The sequence below is a fragment of the Kryptolebias marmoratus genome, linkage group LG11 (assembly GCF_001649575.2).
Source record: "Kryptolebias marmoratus isolate JLee-2015 linkage group LG11, ASM164957v2, whole genome shotgun sequence".
NCBI classification, from domain to species: domain Eukaryota; kingdom Metazoa; phylum Chordata; class Actinopteri; order Cyprinodontiformes; family Rivulidae; genus Kryptolebias; species Kryptolebias marmoratus.
In genome coordinates, this window is record NC_051440.1 from 16,559,913 (window position 1) to 16,573,274 (window position 13,362).

At 36.3% G+C, this 13,362-nt stretch overlaps 1 protein-coding gene across 1 annotated transcript in view; it reads right to left on the reverse strand.

Annotated features, from left to right (window-relative positions):
* The window catches only part of grm3 (glutamate receptor, metabotropic 3), a 41,659-nt gene that overhangs the window by 27,267 nt on the left and 1,030 nt on the right, over positions 1-13,362 (reverse strand). The window contains exon 2 of the mRNA XM_017405925.3: positions 10,581-10,646. The gene's annotated coding sequence lies outside the window, so the exon portion shown is untranslated. The remainder of the gene's footprint in view (positions 1-10,580; positions 10,647-13,362) is intronic.

Consider the following 13,362-nt stretch of genomic DNA (forward strand, 5'->3'; position numbering starts at 1 on the left):
TATTTTTTTTTTTTACTGGTTTTACACATATTTATTTCCACCTCCTTTACACCCTCCACAGCCCTCCCCCCCACCACTAACAGGCACGGCTGCTGTGGATGACACGTATCCAGCTGAGAGCAGCCAAGCAGGGTCGATGGACCGCGGCATGCAGGAAGAGGAGCGAGATATCCCCGCAACTCATGTGTGTTTGTTCGGTGTGCGTTTTGTCTTCTCTGTGTGCGCATGGGCTTGTTTGTTTGCTGTGAACCTCACAGAGCTCACAGCTGCTACAATGACGTGAATCTGACAGTAGGAAAGATACAGTATGTGAAAATGTGTGTTTAAAAGAAAGAGAAACCATAGGGTGGAGTACTGGAAGCTCTGTTTTTACACACCAATGTGAACTGACATTAAACTGCCCATTTTTACCACCCGCAGCTGAAGGTGATAATGTCTGCGTCTGTGTCTGGGTGTGTTTGTTTGTCTGTATATTTAGCAAAAGTATCTCATAAACCAGTGAGCAGATTTGAATGAAACTCTCAGAAAGTAATTATTAAAAGAACATCTACAAATAAGCAACAGAAGCTGACACATAAAAGGCTATATTTCAGCCAATTTCACAGATATTGAGCAAAGATTTGGTGTGGTAGTAGCTGAGAACACATTCTCTGAGCTCTGTCCCACGTTGCAAGATCTCACAATATCTCAGGAGATTGTGCATAACATCCTTTATAAGTTTTGATCAAAATGTCTATAACTGTGTTCCTTTTCAGCACAAGATTATTTTAGTATACAAGTCTGGCATGAAAGGCAGTGGGTGATATGCATTCTTTCAAGCAATGCTGAACCAATAATTACAGGTATATTAGCCAAATAAAGAAAGTGTTACTCACTAGCTTGAGTGTAAATACTCAACCCTCACAAAACAATTACACATGTGTTTGTGCAGTGTTTGTGTGCAGACGTGGTGTCCCAGACTTCTGACAGTTTAACGGATGCAATGGGCTGTGACCATTAATTATTTACAAGGTACATTTTAGGCAGGAAAGACTGATGATCCATAAATAGGACAGAGGGATCTTGCAAAATCCAACAACTAAACAGCCAGCAAGACACGATGCACATTCATCCCCTCTTTTGATGTGGTTAACAACCAAAAAGAACAGCCCGCTCTGCCCATTCATTCGCTGATGACCATGAAAAACAAATCATGATGCAAAATTAATGGGATTCTAAGATGATGTTGTTTAATTTTGTGTTTGTAGGATGCGTTAGCACTTGGCATACTTGAGTTTTCATTTACCAGTTATAATCAATAATAAGATACTCCGAGCTCAGCCTTTCTCGTATTGATTAATCAGTCTGTTCTGTGACCAGCATAAAGTCTAAAGGTTAAAAACTGGGTCATGTTAGAAACAATGAAATTGATTCTCACAGACAGAAGACACTGAAAAGATCAAACTACATTAATTTTTTTCCCTTTGCATAGGCATGCACACAGGAAAGTGCAAAGTCCACGTTGTTAGAGCTTTATGATAAAATTCTAATTAACTTAAGAAGTAATCTGCTTCTAGGTCACGATGCCTAAACTGGGCACCCACTGTGTTTGTACTCGAAGAAACAACTTGGCACTAAAACAGATTTGAGTGCCACAAAAAGTCTCAGCATTGTCAGCTTTTTTTGGACAGCACATTTGACCACAATAACACCTCTAAAATGGTTTGAAAAAGAACAATTATTTAACAACAAATATGGTATAAAATCCTAAAAACATTTTTTTTTTTTTGGGGAATGGATGTGTTACTTTCTCACTGACTGTCAATCAGCTGCTGGAGCCACTTTCACACTCACTGTTCATGGCAGCACTGTTGTACTTTTATTGCACCCCTCCAAGGAAATGATACACAAATCAAATAAAGGAGTTGAGCCTTTGCCTAATTTAAGAGGTTGTCATAAAGTTGCACCTGTTGAAGGAAAAAGCATGAAAGTAAGTGCCACAACAGACAGAGAGGACACATGTTATGCTTCTCCTAAAAGTCTGTGTTGTGCAGATTTTTGGTTAGGTGAAGTTAGGTTCTAACTCCAACACATGACCTTGTTCAAAGTTATTCACATGTTTTATTACGGATGTCCAAATCTGATCTTAAGAAATGTTTCCAGTTATGATTGTTGACTGACTGGCTTGTGAGTTTTTTTCTTCTTCTTCTTCTTTTATTTTTTTTTATCAGCCAGCCACAACTTCAGTTTCCAGTTCAATTTGTACCTCAGCCAAATGATACTTTTGCAGCTTTGGTCATCATTAACCATCACTCAGAGTGACAAGATTTCATAATCAAGTATGATGCGTGAAAATATTTGAAATATAAAGTCCATCATTCCTTGAAGGAATGCCTATCACCCACCAGCTTTCCTGGCAGAGTTTAAAACTAAGATCATCTTGGGATGTGAAATGAAGGTGTTATAGCTGTTTTGGTCAAACCAAAGAAAAGACATTGTGTGCGATCTCAGGTGAGATCTCACAAGATGGTTTAATTCTGAGAGTATGTGTTGAAGATGACTCTCAGCTACTACCACACCAACTCAATATCTGTGAATTTGAGTTAGTTACTTAGTTGTAGATGTACACCCAGTGACTACAACCTGAGAGCTTCATTTAAATCTGCCCAGTGGTTCATAAATTATTCTGCTAACAGACAGAAGGTGTTGACTGTAACAGTAAAGATATAGTTTGAAGTAAAGATGTAGTACTTGGACTATGTGTTGGGAATGACTCTCAGCTACTACAACACCGAGTTTTAGTTCAGCACCTGTGAAATCAGCTGACTAATGGTCTTTTTTGTGTTCCCAATGATCAGTTGGTTGCGATGGCCATCTTGAATTTGGTTGACTCTAAAAATTAATCAGTCGTAGAGGTACACCCATTGATTACTTTCTGAAAGTTTCATTAAAATTTATCCAGTGGTACATAAAAATCTTGTCAACGCGACAGACAACAAACACATTCGCAAGCAAAAGCATTATTACCCTTTCACGACTGGCAGCAGGCAATGAAAGCAATCCAACAGCGACTTGTGATTTCTGCTATTCAAACATGTCTATGCTACAAATATATTGATTCACTGAAAGTTAAAACTCAGCTGCCAGACTTTACACCGCTAACTCAGGACAAGGCCTGTGCTGGTTTCCAGTTCACTAAAAAAAAATAAAAAAATGCTGTTTTTATTATTTATTTCTCTTGAAATTTAAAGCTCGAAATAAGAAGTCTTTAGAAAAACTTTAAAGTGAAAAGACCAGACAGTGACAAGCTAAAAAGGATTAAATTCAAAGCCCAGAATGACCAGAACATGAGTTTTTGTGACTGAAGCCAAAAGTAGGTACTAGAAGATTTAACCCTGAAGTAAATTATATACTGAGGGTTTTTGCACATACTGGGCAGTTTCTTAGTTCTCCTTTATTTTGAACAATTTATTTTTCAAACTGGTAAAGGGACACGCTAACATCAAATGTAAGTTTTACATATTTTTTTGCCACAGGGTTTATTTTTCTATCAATAGCCTCAAAGAAGAATGTACTCAACCAATCAGGGCATGCTGTAGACTCCTGAATGATCCCACAGCTACGTACAAAGCAGAGTCACTCTTTCATAAATTTATAACTCAATGCATCACAAAGAAAGCAGCAAACAACTTCAAAGACAGGGTGTGGAATAACAGAAGAGGAGCTCAGAGATAAATTTATGGTTTTTGTTCTACTTTGTGATGTGGCCTCCACATCTTTAACTTCTTTTCACAAAGGTGCTTTTTTTATTGAAAATTTAAAAAGGCAGCTCATCTTTACTTGCAAACTCCATCATCTAAGAGGAAAATTCTTTTTCTTGTATTTTATAAAAGCGTGAGCAAATTTGTTGTAATCAATGTGTGAAATAATTACTGACCGCAGCTGAAAGGCGAAGGTGGACAATAATGTTTTTGCCCGTGTTTGTGTGTGTCCCTGTCTGTTACCAAAATATATTGTGAACCTCTTGACCGATTTTAATGAAACTTACAAAAAGTAATCTTTGCATGAACATCTCAAAGTAATTAACTCTCTGTTAGCCTGATTTATTTTGGCTGCCACAACGAACTGACCTTAAAAAAAAAAATGGCTAGAACAATGCATACTCTGAACAATAACAGAATATGCAAGATCTTTGTTTAATTTTTGCCTTTAAAGTTTTAGGAGAAAACTGTCTGTCTGTTAGCAAAACATCTCATAAACCACTGGATGGATTTCAATAAAACTTTTAGGAAGTCATTGGAGGTACATCTACAACTGACCTCAAGAAGGCTATCATAATCAACAAAAATAACTATAATGTTGTAAATACTTGTAGTTTGACAAAAAGTTTATTTCTTCTCAATGTAAGACCACAACCATGGATGTTACTTCATGCAAAATGGATGTAAATTCAGACCCACATCAGCCTGTAATCTGTGACCCCACTTTTGCTTTAGTATGAATGAGTCCAGTCGAGCTATTCCTCATTGTGGTACAATGAGGAATAGTTTTTAGATGACATTAAAAGACATTATCTGTGAACGCGGGGCTTCTGTCTTCATTTTGTCCACACTGTGTATTCCCTAAGTTTTTATGAGCCACAACTCATTTGACACGACATGATTAAAAATCGCTGCTCAGCCTAAAAACAGACCTCAGCTGGGAAATGTGGGAAAGCATTTATCAGATTCGCATTCCATCATTGTGAAAGGGAGTGAAGCTGTCAGATGGAGAATTACCCATCTGTGGATCAAATCTATCAACTTAACTGTCATGTAATGACCCTGGGAGTTATCATGGCACATCAGTCAACCTTGCTATAAAGCACAGGTCTCACTGCATCCTGTTTAATTCATGTTCACACACCTGCTGGTCCGTCATCTCTGAGGCTGATAAATGAAATGTTCTGAGCATTGATAAAAAGTAAGGCGTTTAAAGAATGCTGATCACTGTCCATCTACAGCTGTTAGAGAAATACATATTATTAGCTCAAATGGACATTAAACCCCTTTTGACTGAATATATTAAAAAGAAAATAATACTTGGTTTTGGTTCATTTATGTTGGTGATGTGTAAAAAGCAATTACTACTGTCGTTCCTCAGTAATTATTCGAATTTAAGTGATGTTCTAATTCTGGTTTACTCTACATCTCACACCTGAATTCCACTTATCCACATTTTTCTTTAATTATAAGACTTATTATTTGAATACATATTTATTTGAAAGAGCTTATCTCAGTTAGCTCTTAATAGATACAGTGGATGAACTGCCAGTGTTTCTCTGATTAGCCTGGGTTTTATTTAATTTGATGATTTTATCTTGTACTCTTATGATTTGTTTGGATTTTAATTTTTATTCTGATTTTATTGTATTTTATCTTCATTGTCAGTTATGTTTTATTTTTTTGTTTTTAGGTGTTTTATTTTATTTTCATTGTCATGTCAAATTTTGTGTACTTTAGGTTCAATTGTGTTTGAAAACTACTACACAAATAGGTTATTATTCTTACTGCAGCACAATAAATACAACCTATTTCAAGCTTAAGTAAAAAGCAAGTTATTTGGCCTTAATAAAGGTAAAATGTCCATTCTCCCTTCTTTCATACAACACTTTATATTCTATTTGTAACTAAGTTATTAAGTTCATTGTGTTTACAGGGAAAAAAACAACTAAAACAAACATACAACATTAAAACAGTCTTGTTAGTTTTAGCAAACATTATATATATGTATGTATGTGCTGTATCTATATATTTCATTATAAATTGCTTAAACAGTGGTGGAGGACTGTGGAGGGTGTAAAGGAGTTGGAAATAAATATCTGTAAGATTTTTGTTTATTTTATTATTCACTAAAATTAAATGCTGTCTGTGTCAGGTAATAAATATTTATTTTAATATGCCTAAATAAACAAAGATCATAATTTTAGGCAACTATTGTTCATGAACATGATAATTGTCCTTTAAACTAGTATTCTTGCACTGCACTTTCCCGTGCTTTTAGTTATTTTTTTTTTAACAATTTACATTTATTATGGGGAAATTAATTCACTTTGCTCGATCCCAAGACATAAATCAGGAAACAGACACTTGAGCCTTTGATTTACTTTTGACAGCAGAAAGTGGTGCAGCTTGATTATGCAAAAAATACTAATCATGGTTATTGTGTTTCACATTACATAAGCCAGGTACAAATATAGGAAAATTGGGTTAGCAACTTTTCTTCTACAGTTAATTTACGATCAAAAAGATGAGGTGGTGAGATAATACTCAGTGAAAAATTAAGCTCAAAGCAGGAAATCTGTCCAGGAGGCAACAAGAGGCCCAAACAGCATCATAGTGGCTCTTTATAGACAGGTCAACCTCCAGCTGAAATCCTCTGCTGCAGCAAAGTGGGATGGATGAGGGATTTTGAGAGCGTAACAAAAATCCAAACAAAACAGAAAACAAGTCTTTATTTTGTAGTATGCTGGATGAAATTGCATTAAATTTAAATCTTTTGTACTTTAGTTTGGTTTGAACACTACAGTTCTTGTATCTTCCTACAGTAGTCCTGAACATTACTTATATTTTGGTTATGTTTAAGTCACGAGTCCTGGCTTCGCTCAGGGCATCAAGACGTTTTAACTAAAGTTTTGTAAAGGAGCATAATTCGGTGTAAAGTGCAGCCAGTCAGAACCCAGCAAAGACCTCATGGAGCATAATTTTCTAAAGGTGTCAGAGTGGGATCCTGAAGCTGAGAATTGTTCATATTATTACTGGTTTCTGGAAACAGAAAATGGGAATATTTTATTCTGCTGACAGAGGTGCTCTTCCGGGCTTTTATTGCTTTAGCTGAGGAAAGCAGGTTTCAGTCCAAATGTACTATGAAGTTTAAACAATTTTTAGAAATTTGGCAAGTTCAAATGGAAATTTAAATCCATCTAATTCTCATACTTGAGAGTTGCTTTATTGACAGAAGTGGTAGATGGTGCTGTGTCGCCAACCAGTGTGTAGAAAGAGCATAAATAATCTAAAAAATTAAAACATATTGGTCAGGAGAGAAAAAAATAAGTCGTCGTCTGATAAATGCTTAGGTATGACTGTACTTGGGCTCTATTATTATGCTAATCTTGTGCCGCCCACATCCCGGCTGCCTGCAGAAGACACTGGTCTGCCCTGTCCCCTCTGTCCTCCTGAAGCGGCTCACTGACTGCGGGTTAAGTCAGCTGCATGTTTAAATCACAGAGCAATTCTCAAGAAGAGGAGGAGTTAATCGTTCAAGGTTGCATGAAAGTGAAAGTATCAGAATGGCAACAAACTGGCTTCCTATGTAACATAGATGGATATTATCATCTTGTTATCATATGGATATGTGATGCTGCTGTTATTTAACCCCTTTTGTAAGCTCCGAGACATTAAATAGCTCATACTGTAAATAGCAAATGAGGGCTGCTAACTCCTGCATACTGACACTTGGGGGGCTTTCACATGAGAAGCGGCTGCTTGTCCTTATTTGATTTTCAGTGAGATGCAGGCAGCAGGTGCCAGCAGGTTGGACGGCTCGGTGGCGGCACAAACAAGTGGGCTGCTGCAGCTTCGTGTACCGAGAGACTCAGCGCTCGAGTGCAGAAGTTGCAAACAAGGATGAGACAAAGAGAAAACACAAAACAACAAAACAAACTCTCTGATTGACCACCGTGTCTGCTCGTTCCTGTGGTTTTGTCTGTGAAGCAGCTCTCGGAGAAATTGATGCTGGAGACAGAGCCCTCTCTGCTGCTCGGATGAAAAGACTGCTAATAATCAGATTTTTTTTTCTGCTAAAGTTTAAAATATTTCTTGAGGATGTATCTCTCAGAATTACCAACGTGTGACAAAAAATGCCAGATTTGCTATCTTCACAAGACAAAAACTTAATCTTTTTTTTTGTTTCTAATGCTCTGCTAGCTTGTGCTAACCTCTTAAGGACATGTTAACAATTTAAAATTGTGATTTTTTTAGGGTGTGATTCTCAAAGAAGCACATAACACATTTCAGACATGAAATAATCATAAAAAACTGGATCCATGCTTTTAGAGTGTAAAACAGCATGTGCCTTCAAAAATCTTGTTAACCAATGAATGGATTTTATTGAAGCTCTGGATGTTCATTTGCAACTGATTATTTTTTGGAGTCCATTTGATTCAAGATGGCCGCCACAGCTAATCAATGTGGCCGAACAATAAAAACAACTATAACTCAGTCTATTTTACAGATACTGTGCTAATATGTGTAGTAGTAGCTAAGAGTCATCCCCAACACATACCCTGAGAACCAAAAGATTGAGCAAGATCTTTCTTTAAAACTTTGGCATCACTGTGTGAGTCAGCCCTGTCTGTCCGTTAGCAAGTTATCCCATGAGGCAAGGGATGGAGTTCAATGAATCCTTCAGAAAGTAATCATTGCATGTACAGCTACAACTCGATTCACGATCGCCACAGTTAATTAGCCTTAGCAAACACAAAAATGACTTTAAATCAGTTTATTTTACAAACACTGAGCTAAAAATAGGTGTGGAAGTAGTCATTTCCAATACATACTCCAAGGGCTCCATTCTATGCAATCAGAAATAACATCATTTTCAAAGTTTAACCAAACAGGCTAACATTCTGTTATTTTTCCAAATAAAATAATGTTTATTAGAAATTTTGGCATGAAAGGTGATGGGCATTATATATTCCTTCAAGAAATGCTAGGTCTTTAATTTAATTTCTCATGAACAGTAAACACTACATTTGTGTCTGCAGTACTTTACTCTTATTGTTCAGTTTTTCTTTGTTTCTAGGCTTAAAAAGGCTTTCTGCATTTTTATTTTTTAAAGTATAAAGCTGCTGTTTCTCTCTTTTGATTACCAAGACATTGATGAGCAGCAATAAGTTGTTTTTAATTTAAAGGCGATCATAAAGTACAGGAAGGCTCTGTTTGTCTTAGGTAATATTGTGTGTAATCCCTTGTGGGATAAACCATTGACAGAGATAAACAAATTCAGTCAATTCACGCAGCTGTCATTTAAAATTCAAACTCTATTGGAGAAAACATTAAACATGAGACACTAATAACATTGCTGACATAAAGATGTAGAGACGCCCACTCTGTTTGTGATTTACTTGTTACACAATCACTCATTAAGTCTTTGCTGCAGCAAATTGCTACACTATCAAGAATAGAAAACATATATATAGATCTGAGCTGCTTTTTCCTTTTTAGATTTCAAAAAACACTGGAAAAGTTCATGATCTTATTATCATTCCACTAAGAATTAATAACTAACAACAAAATCAGCAGAGATTCGATAAAAAATTATGCATTTTAATGATTCTAAAAGTGAGACTGGAAGAATGTCTACCCTCCTCCTTTTGATTTGATGGCAAACAATGCATGACCACTCGGGCACCTTTCACTATCCTTCTCACCATCACACACACACATTTTTCCTTCTCAAGATCATCATTTATTAAAGAGTCTGATATCTCGTAGAGACACACCATCACAGCTGTACATCCCACTGCCCTTTTGCTGCCTCGTCCCCCGAGTGTGTGTACCGCATGTGTGAGTGTCTGTGCATGTCAGGAACAGGAGGGCGCCAGTGAACAGAAACTGCAGTGCTTACACTTTGTGTGTGTGTGCGCTGGTGTGCGCGCGCGTGTCAGGCTTGGTGAATGTTCGTGTGGGTTTGCATGCAGCTCAGTGTATGTTGTGAGTAGATGATGAGAAGGAAACTGTGGGAAACAGCAGTGATTTCTAGACACCTTCTTGTTTTCTCACTGGAGCAGAACAGCAGAGGAAACATGTGGAGCACAGCAACAGGATTAAAAAAAAAAACAAAACAAAGAAAAACTTGAAAAAACAAGAACTTCAGGAGGCCTTCAAACTAACAACTAGGAATGAAAAAAGACAGATAAGTAGAACAAAAAGATGAACAAACTTTGCTTTTATTATGCAGCTAATGCTTTCCCTATTGTTAAACTTATAGGTCATCATTATAGTCATATCATATTATTTCTCTTTAAATGTCTTGCACCCATTAAAGTACACCTACGGATAAGTCTTATATAATCATAAAAATGTTCATTGTACATTTCTGAAAAAATGAAGTGAAACAGCAAGTAAAAAAGTCCCTTTAATCTCATATAAACCTGAATCTGTTCAGAAAAAAAGACTAAAAAGCAGATATTTAGAAATATTTTATTTTAACAAACTTTTTATGACTGAGAGATGGAGAATGTTGGCCTTTTAGAAAAAAAAAACTTTTGATGAAGTTGTAGCCAAGTTTGTCAGATTTTTTTGTCTCTCTAAACAAGGACAAATAATTGTTTGTCAGAGCCACAGAACTGCAAACAGCCACACTCACATTCCCTGTAAAACACACCTAAAGCCACCAGCTCAGCTGCTGCATTTGTCTGTTGGAGGAAACCAGAATTCCTGAAAGCCACGCAAGAAAATGCAAGCTCAATCCAGATTTCATTTTTTCGTGACCTATTTGTCTTTTAGATTTGGTCCAGTTGTTGTTGGCAAGAAAAAGGAAACAGACTTTGAGACACCTACCAGTTTTTTAGTGTATTAGATGCCTTCTGTCTGCTCTGTGGTCAGATCCCATGCTGCCATTCCTGTCTTCATTGTGGATATAGAAAAGGAAGGAGAAAAAAAAAAAAAACAAAACATGAAATTTAAAGTATATAAACAAAAATCACATCAACATAACAATTCTAAACTAACAGTTTCATTTAACCTCAACTTAAATTGTTTTTTGTTTGTAATAAAAACAACAACAACAAAAAAAACAAACAAATGAAATGCTCATGAATCAATTCAGCACCACGGACAGCGACAAAACCACCTGTAGATCTTTAGATGGATTTCTTATTTTTACTAAACGTTTTATATTTGATTGTCAATCAATGGAAATTGGAAAAGCTCAACTGTTAATTGATTATTTCTGTTTTGTTGTATGACCTTTTTAAATTTTAAGTTTTCCTGACATGATTTACAATCATTTTTCTGTGAAAGCATTCCTGCAAGTTGTACAAATGCAAATGAAAAGTTGTCCAGTCATACAAATACAGTATTTCTGTTGTTAATCATCTTCTTACATATAAAAAATATTTAAATAAACAATTTCTAAACATCAAAAATTTTTCAAAACAGACTGCTGCCTTCTGTAGATTCTCAAATAACTAAAACAAATGCACAACTTGCTGCATTTAATAATAGAACTTCTTAATACACAAGGAAAATAGTGTTATAATATTGTTATTCTGAAGCTCCCTATAAAACTTACAAAATGTAAAAAAAAAAAAAAGTAAGGTTTTGTCAAAGTTGATCACAACACAACTCAATCTGGATTAAGTTTTTACTTTTACTGTACTGAAGGTATTTTAATATTAAAAACAAAACATACCATTTTCTGTTAAACCTTTCATAGAGCATTGTCTGAGTTCAACAGAAATTTTATTAAAAAAAGCCAGCAATATAACTGCAAGCTCCTGCCAATGTGTACAATAACAAACTTTTTCCAGTAAAATTTAAACTTGACTGACCAATAATCAAATGACATACTTAATAGGTTTTGAGATGCCCCAAATGATGTTTCAAGGGAAACAATACACAACACAGAGTCTCATTGACCAAAACTTTTCAGTCAAAAGAGTGTGACTTGTCCAGGAAGAAAAAGGATCAACCATTAAAATCAGGAAGACACTGTTGCACAAAGTCGCTTCAAAAATAAATGCATTTGTTGCAACACACTCTATTCACAGTATTGGTAACTCTAATGGTGAATTTTTGGGCTGAGTCAAAGCCACAAGGCCATTTCTGCCCATATATATACATACACATAAACATACACGCTACCACATACCCCCCTCTACCAACACACATGAGGACACACAACCACAAGCATATCTAAACACATTTACTGACACAAAATTGTTGAAACTCAAGAACAGAGTTTCTCAGCAGAAGGGACTGACTTAGAAATTGATGCATGTTCTCCTGCAACGCATGTCTTAGTTTGGACAAAGCCACTAAATTTCCACCCACACTTGCCATCCTTTCCTGCACCATAGTTGACATTCCAGTATGCATAACATATATGCATAGAGATACTGGTAAAGATCATAATAAAAATGTATGAACACATTATTTAGCAAGTTACTACATGTTCCACAACCAGTTGAGCTTGTATAACTAACATATATATAACTCTTGTACATGCACACAAACATGTTGTCCTAAAGCATGAGGTTAGAGGAATACAAAATCATAAAAACATATGATTTAATATCAGGAAATGGCAACAGAAATGCACAACCATAAGGCTATTTTGTAAAAAGAACCTACATTTTTACACAAGCTATTGGTAACTATTCAAGTAAACAAGCAAAACATGTTCCCCCCTCACTGAAAAAAAGAAAAGCTGCTGTTGCCATGTATGGTATATGGCAAGGATTGTATGTTTCTCATGAGAACAAGTGAACAGGCGGTGGCCACCCCTCCTCTTAGCAAATATGTATTTTTTCTTCTCCAAGGCAGTATACAAAAAATAGCCAGTTTAAAATTTAAATCTAGTATCTAATTGTCACAAAAGAAAAACTGCAACATAATTTATAACGTTTAACTTCCCTCCATTTGTTCTTGCCATCCTTCTTATGAATATATTTGAATAAAACAGAAATCTGTGTGTGATGTGGAACCATTTCAGACTAATTTGATGCTTTGATTATAGAAAGTAGAAACAATTACACCCAGAGGTTTCCACACATCATAAATAAATGGGATCACAGGGGGGAAAATACTTTTAATGAAACATTTATTCGTAACTTAATAGATTAATTAAGAAAAATACGATGAAATTTGTGAAAGTTGAAGCCACTCACAGAGGCACACCTACATTGCAGGAGAGTTTTGAGATGTTTCTAGTTACTGTACAGGACAAAGAGTGAAGGAATTACATGATCATCTATGTTCATGTCTTGTAACATTTATTATCTCTCCTGTAGAAACTGTTCAGTCTACATGTCTAATGAAGCCAGATTCGGACAACTCAGGTTTTGGATGCTGTACCTACAGCACAGGTCCATGCGTCTCTCCTCTGGCGCAAGGTGTGGGGCGGTTGTTCAGAGGCTGACCGGAGAGTGATGCTGCTGATAAAACAGTTCTCACATCGCTGATCCACCTGTACGGCTCTTTCCAGAGACGCACTACCCTCCCCTGCCTTCCTGTAGGACGCCTAAAGCCGGGGGACATGCCTCAGCTCTGTTTGTCTGAACCCAAATAACTTCTCGGTGCAGCGTAAAATACGCAACTGCAGGTACTCTTTGTCCCCCCC